Consider the following 13,633-nt stretch of genomic DNA (forward strand, 5'->3'; position numbering starts at 1 on the left):
CTTTCTGCCTCTCTCTTCCCGCACCCCACCCCCCACTTTCCTCCTCTCTTTCTCTCTCAAGGTGTGGGAGAGTTTCTTTCTCAGACCAGAGAGGGGCGCCTTTCTAGTTCCCTTTCCCCTTGCCCAGCTTAAGGAGAAAAAAAAAAAAAAAAAAAAAAAAAAAAAAAAAAAAAAAAAAGACAGAAAGGAAAAAAAAAAAAAAAAAAAAAAAAAAAGCCCGGGAGTAATAGCGAGCATCTGTGCTGGGTGCTCAATGAATGGAAGCCGCCGGGCGGGCCTGCGCGCACCGTGCCGTCCCCCCGCGGCCTGTTAAGGGCCCTCGCCAGCCCCGCGCCCTCCTCCCGCCGCGGGCTGAGGCTGCCGCCGCCACTGCGCCCCACGCCGAGGCCGCGGCGGCGACGGGGAAGGTCGGAGGGAGGGTGGTTTCCTCCCGCCCCACACCCAGTCTCGGAGCCGGATATATAGAGTGTCACGTTTGGGGGCCGAAAGCCGCGAGCGCTTTTCCCTGCGGCGGGAGTAGTTGCCGGAGCCTCGGGGAAGGAGCGGGGTTCCCGGGACCACCAGTTGAACCCCACCCGCGCCGGAGGAGCAGGTATTCCGGGGGCCGCAGCCCAGAGCTCAGAGAGCCCACGCCTCGGAGGCCACGCGGGGCGGGGGCGGCCGGGGAGGCAGGCTCGGCCGGTGCGCGGGAGGGGCGGGTCCCCGCGGACCCCGAGGGAGGGTGGGCTCGCGGCCAGGAGGCGGGAGGGGAGCGGTTTGGGAGGCGCTGCCCCTCTGCGGCCGCCCCCCACCCCCAGCCGTCGGCCGGCGCTCTGGGCGCCTGCACTGCCCGCCGAGGTGGCGCGCGCCGCGGGTGGCAGCGGCGGCGGGCCGCGCCGGGCGCGAGAGGGTTAACGCGCGAGTCGCTCGGGGCAGCCAGGACGGAGGGAGGTAGGCGCCCGGCCGGGTCTGGCGGCCGCTGCCTGGGGCCCTGGGGCTATTCCTGAAGTGAGCGCGGCGATTCCGGGCCACGTGTGGAGCGGCGCCGGGTCCGCGGCCCTCCCTGCGCCGGAGAGAGTCGGCGCGCTTCCCGGCCCCGCGGCGCGTGCTCGCTCGCCCCGAGCCCCGCGCCCGGCCGCGCGCCGGGACCCTCCCACTCCCTCTCCATCCCGGCATCGCGCAGGCCCCATCCCCGGCTGAAGGGCGCAGGGCCGGCCCGGGTGGGGTCTGGGGCTGTCGGAAGTTTGCCACCTCTCCCTGTGGCCTGGGCGTGCTGGGAAGAGCCGGGGAGCAGGTACCAGCAGATGGCTTGCAGGAAGGCTGCGCACACCCGGGGAGAGGAAGATTGCCCGAGGGGGCAATTCCATTCAATTAAAAGGATTAATAGCCAACTTAATCCTAGAAACCAGAGGAAAGCTGCTGTCACCTACTACTCACCTGCCAGCCTCCTGTTTCACCTTGCGGGATGGGTAGAATTAATGAACGCTTACTCTTGGATGGATTAGGTACCTAGTGTGAGCAACCAGGTCCTCGAGGGATGGGTCTGCAGGAGCTTTGGAGGCTGGTTGAATCATGCGGAGTGCCCCAGTGTACCCTGAGCAAGGACAGAGCAGGGACAGCAGGGTGACCAAGAAGCTCGGGTTAATCGTACTTTTCTACTTGTTCGAAGTGCATCATGAGAAGTTTGACACTGGGAGAAAAGAGATTTGAGAATTACCCTCTGGTTTCAGTTACTCATCTCCTTACCCCCATTTATGTGAGCTGGAGATCTGGCTGAGAAGCAAGCCTATTTAGTCTGAAAGGGCAAAGAGACTAAGTAAAATTTTAAGGCAACCACTCTAATTGGCAAGAGCAGGCTTTTGGCACCGGGCACATTTAGGGATAGTTGTGTGTGAGACTTCCAGGAGATGGCTGTGAGGTTTTACCAGCCAACTCGGGTGCTGAAGTGTTTCACCTGTAGTGTTTCTCGGGATGCTGGTCTTCAGAGAACACTTTCTATTTCTGAGGGCATTTTCTGCACCTGCTTTTTAAACAAATTCCTACCTGACTCCTACACTACAAGTTGGTAAATCTTGCTGTGAGGTATTTCTCCTTTATCTGAAGGAGGGAATGTGATATCTAATTACAGAAGAGGGAGAAGTTTTCTTTAAGGGGGTAAAATTCAACAAAAGAGCTCATATTTGGGTATCCCGTTGGGGTTTATAAAGAATATATGGTCATCTTGAACATGTCACTATTTGCTTCCCTGTCATCTGAAGATGCGTTTTGAGTGTATTTCTGACAACATCTGGGCAACCTTAAGAATTCTTTGGTTTTTGCATTTACTCCCATGCAGTCATGAAAACCCACTCATTCACAAGCTCAGTCTCCAGAAGGATCATGCACAGGAGCCAGCATGCTCGTTCCTGGCATTGTGGGCTCCGTGAGAACATTTTTTACTCTTGAAGAGGCATTCTTCTTGTTTTATTTTGTTAACAGACCACTTCAAGAATCTGGGGGGGGGGGAAGCTATGGGATATGAAACACAAACACATGCACATTAAGAAAAAATTTTGCCTACATTTTTAGAGTTCACAGCCTCCCTGATACCAAACCAAATGTTAGACGTGCAGAGGCCCTGGGCAGGGCCAGCTTCACAGAAACGCAAACTGTGCAGGGACACGGGACTCTGAACTTAGAAGGCCCCCGCACTTGGTTTAAAGTTCTGCTGTCACTGTCAGCTCTCAATAATTTTCAAAGAAGGAGCTCCAAGTGTTCATTTTATACTAGATCCCGCAAATTCTTTAGCCAGGCCTGACCCCAGGTTAACAATCCTGTTCTAGAATTTACTGAATAACGGGGTTGTGATAATAGTGATCCTACATTTTAGGTGAATTCTACAACACAAACCTGGAAGTTAGCCAATTAGTACGTATATCATTAAGGCCCTCTTTCTCATGCTCAGTTTCCTTATTGACTGATTCAAGATACAATGTCTAGTACTCTGTTCACCTTAAAAGGTTGTTGTGAAGATACACTAGGTAAACAGATCATTGTGAAAACGTCTACTTTCCTTGAACAGTTCTATGCTAACAAATATCATACTGTTATAGACTTAACTTTCCTGTTCCATGTTTCAGAAGTAGCTTGAGGAAGGTTGGTGGCAGAACTTTCATAATAACCCTTATATTTTGGTGAGGAAGAAAATAAAGCAAAAAGTAGCTAAGGTATTTAGCATTTTAAATATTCCTTAACAGCTGTTATTTGGACAACATTGGAATTGGCAAGCAAAAGACAGACTAACTTCTTGGGTCCCAGAGATACTTCCTTAATTAGATGGGTGTTTGAATCTAATTCATCCAAAAATCGCTTGCAGGAAGGCTGACAAGAGACTGAGCTAATGATTGAAATTTTCTTGTTTCACTTAAGTTCTAAAAATCCATATTTCCAAGTCTTGAGCAAGTCATTCTTCTAAATATTCTAGGAGATCCCCTAGCAGTATAAAGGATGCCTAGTCCTTTACCAAGTTGTCTTTACCTCTTTCAACACTTGAGGAGGAGATGAGAAACTTCAAGCAAGTTCTCTGTTCCCACTCTCCTCCCTTAACTACTCTTTATCCCGGCTTTCATTTCCAGTATGATGGCAACACACTCCAAAATGTTGGGGAAGAAAGCAGTGAAAGAAAACGAGTCAAATCCCCAGACTTAAGTGTTAAAATGGGGGCGCTACAGGTGCCGGACAGAGACTCCTTTCGTACAACTATGGACAACTCTGTGGAAGCATGCTGTGCACTTTAGGTTGTGAAGTACCAGGTCCTGTACTCGACAGACGTATGACATCATTGGTCAGACAAGCTGTAAAGATAAGGTGTTCATTAACAATAGTAGATGAGTTGTTACAAGGCAATGTAAGAGTACACACCAAATGAATGGTACAGAATATAAGTACAGTGAGTTCCCAAGAAGAGAATAAACTGAAATGGCTAGTGAAGCTTAAGAGTACAGCTATAGGAGACGTCCCTTAGAGCTCTGCTCCCCCACAGAGGTGAACGCATGTGTCTTTTGGGTGATTAGTGTGCAAAAAACGAAAATCTGGGTGGTGCTAAAGTTTCATGTAAGGAAAAGGAAGCAGATAAAACTATCAGAGAACTTTCCAATGGTGAGCTTCATTCATATAAAAATAATTATTAAGCCTCTTCTGTGACCAGACACAGTGCCAATTTTTCCACAGTTAGTGCTGAATAAAGCAGATGCGTTCCCCATCTTGTGGAACTTACGGACATTTAAAAAATAAACATGTAATAACAAATTGTTGGAAGTAAAATGAATAACAGGGTGCTATTTAAAAAAGGCAGGGGGGCAAAGCAGGAAAGGTGCTTGTGTGGCTCCATTGGTTATCCTCCAACTCTTGATTTCCGTTCAGGTCATGATTGCAGGGTCGTGGGATTGAGTCCCTCATCAGGCTCCCAGCTCAGCAGGGGGTCTGCTTGAGACTCTCTTCCTCTGTACCTCCTCTCTGCTCGTGTGCATGCTCTATTTCTCTCAAATAAATAAATCTTCAAAACAAAACAATAGGAACTGATTCAGATTTGGTGTTTTGGGAAGGTCTCTCGGACAATGAAAGATTTAAATTGATAGTTGAAATAAGAATAGGGCTTAGCTTGGGAAAAAAGTAAGAAAAAGCAATCTGGGCAGAGGAAGTAGCAGACGGGAAGGCTGTAAGGAGAGAAGACTGGAAATATTCAGGGGTCAGAGAGGAAGCACGTGTGGCTAGAGTTTGGTGAGGAGATGGCTGAGAGGCTGGACCCTGATCATGCAAAACCTCACAGACCTTGAAAAAGATTCTGAATTTTATTTTGATGGGAAGCCATTGAGGACTTTGAAGCCAGGGACCATTAATTTATGTTTTGAGGAACTCTTTATGGATGCAATAAGAGCAAAAGACAAGAAGGATAAAGGGATGCAAGACGGAAGACCAGTTAGGGCAGAGTGCCAGTGACTGTTCGGACAGGGGAGGTGGACAGACGTGGCATGTATTTTGAAGGTAGAATTGCTAGAACTTATTGATAGATTTGATATAAGAGGTATATGAGGCAAAAAGAAGTGTAAGAATGAATTCTTTTGGTAGATACTGCTGAAAGTTTATAATCCAAAGCAATAGACTCATGCCTATGATTTAGAGTTGCTACAAAAACTGAAAAATGAAATGGAAGCTGGTAACCCTGCCTAGTACGTCTAGAGAATATACCAGACTATTGGTGTAGAGGCAAGAGAGTGGCAACACACCATCAGTTGCTTTTCACACCATCATGTGTACTGTTAGGATTATTTTTAAACCATCACGTCTTTTATCACTTCTTAAAAAGTTACCACAACAAATGTGGCTGTATTAATTGGCTTGAGCACATGACTAAAATATAGGGTCATTTCCTAAAAATGACAAAAATCAGGAAAGAAAGGTCTGCTCCTTACCAAAGTGGTTGGTTCTAAAACATAATTCACTTCCCTACTTAAAACCTTTCCATTCTTTCCTCTTGTTTATATCAATGTTTCCCAAAATGTCGTCTGGATCATTAGTATTTTGGCATACAAATAACTGTTAAGTGAAGGAAAGGAAAAAAAAAAAAGGTTTCCTAAGAAAGATTGAGAAACACTTGACTTAACCTAGGTAAGCGGTTTTATTGCAAGAATCCTCAGAGCCTTTAATTTACAAATGCATGCTAAGAATCAAGAAAGAAGGGATATTTTATGACACACTTCCTAAACTTATTTGACCTTGAAATGCTTTTTTTGGCAGAACATCTAACAGTCAGCGTTCAGCATACCACGCTTTGGGAAATGTTGCCCTATATTAATAGAGTAAACCTTTTAACATTGACAGCTCTCTATTATCCATCAGCTTCTCTCATCCCTTTCATGCTACTTAGCTGGAAGGAAACAGGAGATCAGAACTGCCTCTGTTAATAAGCTTTAAGTTCATGATGAACTTTTTTGCTATTTTGCTGTATGGATAAAAGATAAAGAGATATTCATAAGCAAGATCGACAGTCTGATGAAAACTGAGTTTTTATTTGTGTTTTGCTGTTGTTGTTTGATTTCTACCTTCATGGCAAGGCTACAGGCAGGCCCTCCCTGAGGTGCGTTTTGTCAAGTCTAGATTTACACATGAGGAGCCATAAGCACAGGCAGTGGGGAAGTCTTCACAGAGCCTATCTTGTTCCATGGTAGATCTGGGCCTTATTTGATGTTTGTAATGTATCTCTTACAGGGCAACACAATGTGAATGCACCGGGTATCTGTAGGAGCAATGATTTTGCAGTGAATTTCATATATCTTCTCTCCAGGACCCTAGTGCATTTGCATGGGGATGGGCTGGAGGCAGGAATGCAATCTATGACCAAAGAACAATACAACCAAAAGAATAATAGAGAAGAAGAAAATTCATACAACTGTGGACTCTGATCTTGTGCTCTAGCACGGGGTGGGCAAACTATGGCCTAAGGGCCAAATCTGGCCCCTGCCTGTTTTTTATATATTTCTTGAACTAAGAATGGTTTTTATACCTTTCAATGGTTGAAAAAAAAATCAAGAGAAGAATAATATTCTGTAGCACAAGCAAATTATATGAAAAACAAATTTCAGTGTCCATAAATAAAGCTTTATTGGAGGGGTGCCTGGGTGGCTCAATGGGTTAAAGCCTCTGCCTTCAGCTCAGGTCATGATCCCAGGGTCCTGGGATCCAGCCCTGCTTCGGGACCCCTGCTCAGCAGGGAGCCTGCTTCCCCCTCTCTCTCTGCCTGCCTCTCTGCCTGCTTGTGATCCTTCAGTCAAATAAATTAATTAATTAAATCTTTAAAAAAAAAAAAAGCTTTATTGGAAAACAGCCAGGATCATGTATCTATCTATTCATCACATTATCTATGAACTTGAGTGTTCTACCCAGTGAGTAGTTGTAACCAGCAAAGCCTAATGCATCTGACCCTTTACAGAAATGCCAACCCTTGATCTAGACTATTAAACTCACTGGCCATAATATTAATAGATTTTTTTTCATTTGTTTTCCATATTAAGGGGTAGTCTTAGATCATTCAGGCTACCATAACAAAGTACCATAGATTGGGTGGTTTATAAAAACAGAAATTTATTTCTAACAGTTAGGGTGGCTGGGAGAGCCCACTTCCTGGGCTCATAGATGTTGCTGAGGCTGAGGTCTATTTTTCTTCTAGGAGTTTTATGGTTTCAGGACAAGAGATGTTTAATCCATTTTGAGATTATTTTGTGTATGGTGTTAAGAAAGTGCTTCAGTTCCATTCTTATGCCTTCCCAATATCATTTATCAAATCTTTTCCCCATTGTATGTCCTTGCCTCTCTTGTCATAGATCAATTGACCATACAAACACAGGTTTATTTCGGGGCTCCCTGACCTATTCCATTGTTTGCAAGTGTCCATCTTTTCATTGTAACCTCACATGGCAGAAGGGGCGAGGGAGTTCTCTGGAGTCTCTCTCTCTCTCTCTCTTAAAAAAAAATGTTATTATTGAAGTATAGTTGACATGCAATATTATATTAGTTTCAGGTGTATGACTTAGTGATTCTACAGTTCTATACATTAAACAGTGTTCACCATAATAAATGTAGTTACCATCTGCCACCATACATTATTACAGTAATGACTATATTCCCTGTGACTTTTTTATTGTATAACTGTAAGATTGTACCTCTGAATACCTTTCCTCTACTTTGCCCATCCCCCACCTTCCTCCCCTTTGACAACCACCAGTTTGTTCTCTGTATTTATGAGCCTATTTCTGATTTTTGTTTTTTGTGTCTTAGATTCCACATATAAGTGAAATCATATGGTATTTGTCTTTCTTTGCCTGACTTATTTCACTTGGCATGATGTCCTCTAGATCTATGCATGTTGTTGCAAATGGCAGGATCTCATTCTTTTTCATGGTTGAGTAATATTCCATTGTGGGGACACACACACACACACAAACACACACCTTATATAGCCATTCATCTATCAATGGGTACTTGGGTTGCTTCTGAATCTTGGTTATTGTAAATAATGCTGCAATAAACATAGGTATATGTATCCTTTTGAATTAGTGTTTTCATTTTCTTTGGGTATGTACTCAGGAGTGGAATTACTGGATCATATGGTATTTCTATTTTTAATTTTATGAAAAATCTCCATACTCCATATTCCAAACAAGGGAGTTCTCTAGAGTCCCTTATATATGGGTACTAATTGATTCATAAGCGCTCCACCCTCACAACATCATTATCTCCTAGAGGTCCTATCTCCAAACCATCACACTGAGGAGTAGATTTCAACACATAACTTTTTGGGGAGACTCATACATTCAGTCTATAAATTATAAACTGACTTCCTAGAAGCTCCTTCATTATTATTGGCAATGCTATTTGTTGTCTGACTATGGTAACTTCTGTTACATGCCAGTATGAGGAGCAGAAGATAGTGTGGAAGGTAGTCACTTTTGAGGGTTACTCAAACATTTGAACTCTTGTATAAAGGATGGGCACTCAGATACACATAGTGACAGCCCCAAGAAGTAGGGAGGGGAATTACCTCTGTTGAACTCTACTACCTCTGAGCACAAATTTACTAGAGTAAATTTACTAGAGTATCACCTTCAATTTTTATTTCAACAATGAGGCAAATCTATTATTTATGTGCATTTTTATGGATATTGATGGTTTCGGGGTGATAGTCTTAGTTTAGGGGTAACAGAAATACACATTTTATTGTCCCTACCCTATACTTCCTGAATCAGGATTTTTGGTACAACAATCCCCTGAGGCTTCATATATAACCAGCACAGTTCAGATACAAAATGTGGGAACAACTGATCCAGGTATTTTCCATGGGACCTAGAACCAGAAGATCGGGGGTGCCTGGGTGGCTCAGGGGGTTAAAGCCTCTGCCCTGGGCTCAGGTCATGATCTCAGGGTTCTGGGTTCGGGCCCTGCATTGGGCTCTCTGCTTAGCAAGGAGCCTGCTTCCCTTCCTCTCTCTCTGCCTGCCACTCTGCCTATTTGTGATCACTGTCTGTCAAATAAATAAATAAATAAATATTTTTTTTAAAAAAAGAATACTTGAAGGCTGGTACTTGGGTTTATTACTACTATTATGAAATCCTTCCAGGTCAGTGTATTCAGTGCGCATCAAACAGTATGAAATATGGGCTCCTTGCCAGGCACACTGAGCAAGACATTTTTTTTTTTTTTAATGGCTAACTCAGAGGCTTACCTTTAAAAAAAAAATTGATTTCAGATAACATCTCAATTCAGTAGACTTTTTTTTTTTAACTTTAACACCTATACCAATGCAAAGAATATTATATATTTCTTTGTGTAGTCAACAATGTGATTAAATAGACAGTAAAAAAATTGTTCTCAGTATAATTATCAAACACTAAGAATAGCACATGTGTATTGTTTTCATCATGGTTTATTTTAAAAGTCCTAGATAAGTTTGTATCCTTAACGTCTGTAGTCCAGCGAAAGCATTTCCAAGCCGTCATTCACAACATGTGGTTCCTGTGGCTTTTGGACATACTATTTTTTGTTGTTGTTTTTGAGGTATTTTAACATCCTAGGCTCCTCCAGACATGGCCTCAAACCACTTGAGGCAAGGAAGGGAAAGCAAAGACTTCCCTATGAATCTGTGTGGAGAAAACAAGACTGTGGCCTCTCCCACCCTCTCTGTGTTCTCCTACCTCAGCTGAGGAGTTGTTGGGTCAGTAATATTTGCTGGTGAATAACAGGATGACTTCAGGAGGCAAGAATCCTATTTCCTGAGCCAAGAAATGAGAAAAAGTCATTGTGAAAACACTGCACATTTTAGATCATTAAAAAAAAAAAAAAGAAAGAAAAAGAAAACAAAACAATGCTTTATTTATCACAGGTCAGTGAGGACATATCCCATAAACATCACACAAACCCTGGTATCTGTGAGGTCAGGATAGATGGAAATTAGGAAGCCCGTTAAATTCTGTGTCTGGTCCCAACACCTTTGAAACCATTTAAGTCCTTCTAGTGGAGTTCTATCTGCCAAAGCACACCACTGCCCAGAACCTGGAGGAATCTGCTGGGAGAATTTAATAAACTGACCAAAAGAAGCTGTGTGTAACAATTCAGTAGGTGTGTATGTATTGGAGGTTTAGCTAATTATTTTCAAGAAAGGACATTTAATATTAGAAGATGTGTGGATAGTAACAGCATAGTTTTTTTTTTTCCCAATAAGAAAATCATCTTTAAGATGAACAATAGTCATTGAATAAAACTAGAGCCATTTATTGAAAACATAAGAGAAATTATCCCCTTAATTTCACACAAAACCTAAGTTTAACCAGATAAGTATTAATGAAATCAATTTCTGGTCAGTCTGTATATTTTTTATTTCTTTTACACCCTGGCTGTTGTTTCATTCCAAATTGAATCGTGTTTCCGTTGTGTTGTGTTTATGCAAGACCTTCAAGACATATGTGCCCTGAAGATGAGCAGATGAGCTAAACGATGGGACTCGTTTCCTTACTGAAAGACTCAGAGAACCTTGAGATCCACTCCTGAGACTGTTCTCGAGGTGGTGGGAATCTCTGATGGTCTGAAAGGGTTAACTTCTCTCATCCAAATGAGCAGTTGTACTTGTCAAAACCCTCTCCCTAGCAGAATTCTGACATTGCCTCTCTCTTCTTTTCCTCCTACTATTTTGGTCCAGTCCTGCCTGCAGCAATAACTACGCAAGTGCCACTGAGTGCATTACAGATCACAGGACCTCACGTTAGGTAAATGTAGGTATCACTTTCCGAAGGACAGAGCAAAGCTTTCCCAAATTAGACTTCCACAAACTCTTAGACTATATGTCCGTCACATACCATCCCATCTTACCTACTATACAGAGTGGGCACTGCAGATAGCTTTTCCTTAACTATTAACTAATACTCATTAGTTAACTTATTAGCTAATTAATAATTACTACTAATAATTAACTAATTAACTAATACCCCTAAGTGTAGATTGTCTGAGCACCTTCTCTATATGGAGTATGCATTTTGTAGAAATGAAAAGTCAGTCCCAAAGACAGAGTGATCTGTCACACATCTATTTAATGGATGAATGAATGTACACTAGTATCCAAATCTTATGAACTACAAATCCCATGACCATTTCACTCATTTATGCCTTCATTCATTCATTCATTCACACAATTTTTGGAGTGTCTGCCATGTGCCAGGAGGGGTGGTTAGCTCTGCAAATATGATGATGAGCAAATTATAGGTCCCGCCTTTACACTTGAGTGCCTCCAACTCTTTGAGCAATGTTTAGCCAGTTGTAGCTTTGGGGTTTGTGGTCTTTGCAATAAAGATCTTCAGTGTAAAATATAAAATACTTGCATGTTTTTATTTCCCCCTCTTCACCCTCCAAACCAACCCCAGTCAATGACTTAGCTTCTCATAGTCCTGCACAGGTAATGTCAACTTAATTATGCTGGCAAATGGAGTTGAAATGAAATACTAGAAATTCCACAGGGAAGAGAATGAGAATTTTCTCCAAGGAAATGATATTCTTTGTTGTTCACCACAGGTGAGCACTGATCAGTCTGTGCTTCTATCCTCACTATTATTCCCTCTTTCCCCAAACCTGGCTGTGGACTGAGTTCCTTCCTCAGGCCTCCCCTTTCCTTTGTGCCCCAGAAGAGAGACATACATTCTCTTTGCATTTTAAGTAATTAACTGCTAGTCACTGCAAAGAAAAGATAGGGGAAGAGAAAAACCAACCCATGGGGGAAAAGTTACAAAGTTTCCAGAATGATACCTTTGAGTCTTGGCAGAGGACAAGTTGTTGCTAACTTCCTCTGAGATGACAGGTGAAATTGTCTTTAGCCATTATCTGTCGCCATCCATCTTTATTTCTAGAAGAGAGATCAAAAACCAACCCTCTGCCTTAAAAATCCTTACCTATACTCTTAAATCTGGATGAATATGGGCATTTATCTGATGAAGGGACTTTTGGCTTTCAACGGATTCTCTAAGAGGTCCTGACTAAAGCATGATTGGAACCACTGCTTTAGGAATAATCCGGGGGACCATTTTACCTCTTGAAAGTACTTCAGACCCAGGCCACTGCCAGGTCAGAAAAATTCTCTCTGAGGATTCTTGCCAGGGTCTCCAGAACTGTTTGGGAGGCTTAGGTTCTCATGTTCCATCTTCAGTGCATCACATGACTCCAAGCATTACATTGCTTCAAAATAGGAAAAAGATCATTCCCTTGCATAACGCATTCCATTATTCTTCCTTCCCTAGAGCAGCCTTACCAAGTGAGTGAGGGGCTAGTGAAGCAGTGGTGGTGTCCCTAAGCAGAAGAGCCTTTAACACCACCACACTTCCTGTTATCTGGCTGGGTATCCAGAGGCACGTTGCTTCCCCTTTTGGTTTTCCCAGCGTATTAGTTCGCTTGGGTTGCTATAACTAATTACCACAAACTGAATGGTTCAAATAAAAGAAATGTATTGTCTCACAAATCTGGAGTCTAGAAATTCAAGATCCAAGATCAAGATGTCAGCAGGGTTGGTTCCCTCTGAAGGCTGTGAGGCAGGGAGCTGTTCCAGGCCTCTTCTGTTGGCTTGTATATAGCTATCCTCTCCCTGGGTCCTCATCTCCCCTCTGTACATGCATAACTGTGTCCAAATTTCCTCTTTTACAAGGACACCAAGCATACTGGAGTAGGGGCCCGGCCTACTCCGGTAACACTTCCCTTTGACTTAGTTACATCTACAACAACCCTATTTCCAAGTAAGATCACATTCTGAGATATTGGTGATTTAGGACTTCAATTTATGAGTCTGGAGAGGACCCAATTCAATCCCTAATACCCAGAAAACTGACACTGGTCTCTTACTTACAATTTACAAATATATTCTATGTTACTAAAAAAAAACACAAACCAATATGCATTTTTATGTATGAAGTGATAATGAACATAAGTAATGGTTGTTGCCCTTCACCAAGACTTTCTTCTCCATGTAATTTTTATTATTTTTATAACTTACATGTGGAAAAGTAAATATGTCTTCAATATAAGGTGAAGATGTTCAGGCATCTCTCAGATTCCAGCTTCCAGATCAGAAGAACAAAACATCACGGGCATCCGTACACCCTCTTGATGCTCCCATGCAGTCCTTTTACTCCACCCCCCCCAAACTAACCACTCTCCTGACTTCTAAGTTATAGATTAGCTTTGCCAGTTTTTGGAGTTACTAAAGGAAGTCCTATAGTACGCATTCTTCTGTGTCTGGCTTCACTCAACATTGTATCTCTGAGATTCACCCAAATTATGTGAATTTGTAGATTTTTCATTCTCATTTTTGCATGGTGCTCCATACCGTGGCTATCCACATTTAATTTTTTTGCTCCACAGTTGATGAACACACGTGTAGTTTCCACTACAGGGTTCTTAGCAATACTGATGCCAAGAACACTCTCACGAATGTCTTTTGTTGAATGTGTATATGCATTTCCACAGGGTATACCTAGGCATGGAACTGCTTTATGTAGAGCATGTTAATGAAATCCGCCGAAGAATTCTCTGAAGTGACTGTGCACTTTATACTCCCAGGGGCAATAGTCAGAGACCCCATTGTTCCAGA

The 13,633-nt window shown here is 42.8% G+C and overlaps 1 protein-coding gene across 2 annotated transcripts in view; it reads left to right on the forward strand.

Moving 5' to 3' along the window:
- The first annotated feature begins 227 nt into the window (after window positions 1-227).
- Window positions 228-13,633, forward strand: part of FAR2 (fatty acyl-CoA reductase 2) — a 133,820-nt gene continuing 120,414 nt past the window's right edge. The window contains exon 1 of one of the 2 annotated variants that reach the window (XM_045073253.1): window positions 228-592. The gene's annotated coding sequence lies outside the window, so the exon portion shown is untranslated. The remainder of the gene's footprint in view (window positions 593-13,633) is intronic. The other variant, XM_045073252.1, reaches the window with a different exon arrangement.

This window comes from Mustela putorius, unplaced genomic scaffold (genome assembly GCF_011764305.1).
Source record: "Mustela putorius furo isolate JIRA1106 unplaced genomic scaffold, ASM1176430v1.1 tig00537227_pilon_pilon_pilon, whole genome shotgun sequence".
Lineage (NCBI taxonomy): Eukaryota > Metazoa > Chordata > Mammalia > Carnivora > Mustelidae > Mustela > Mustela putorius.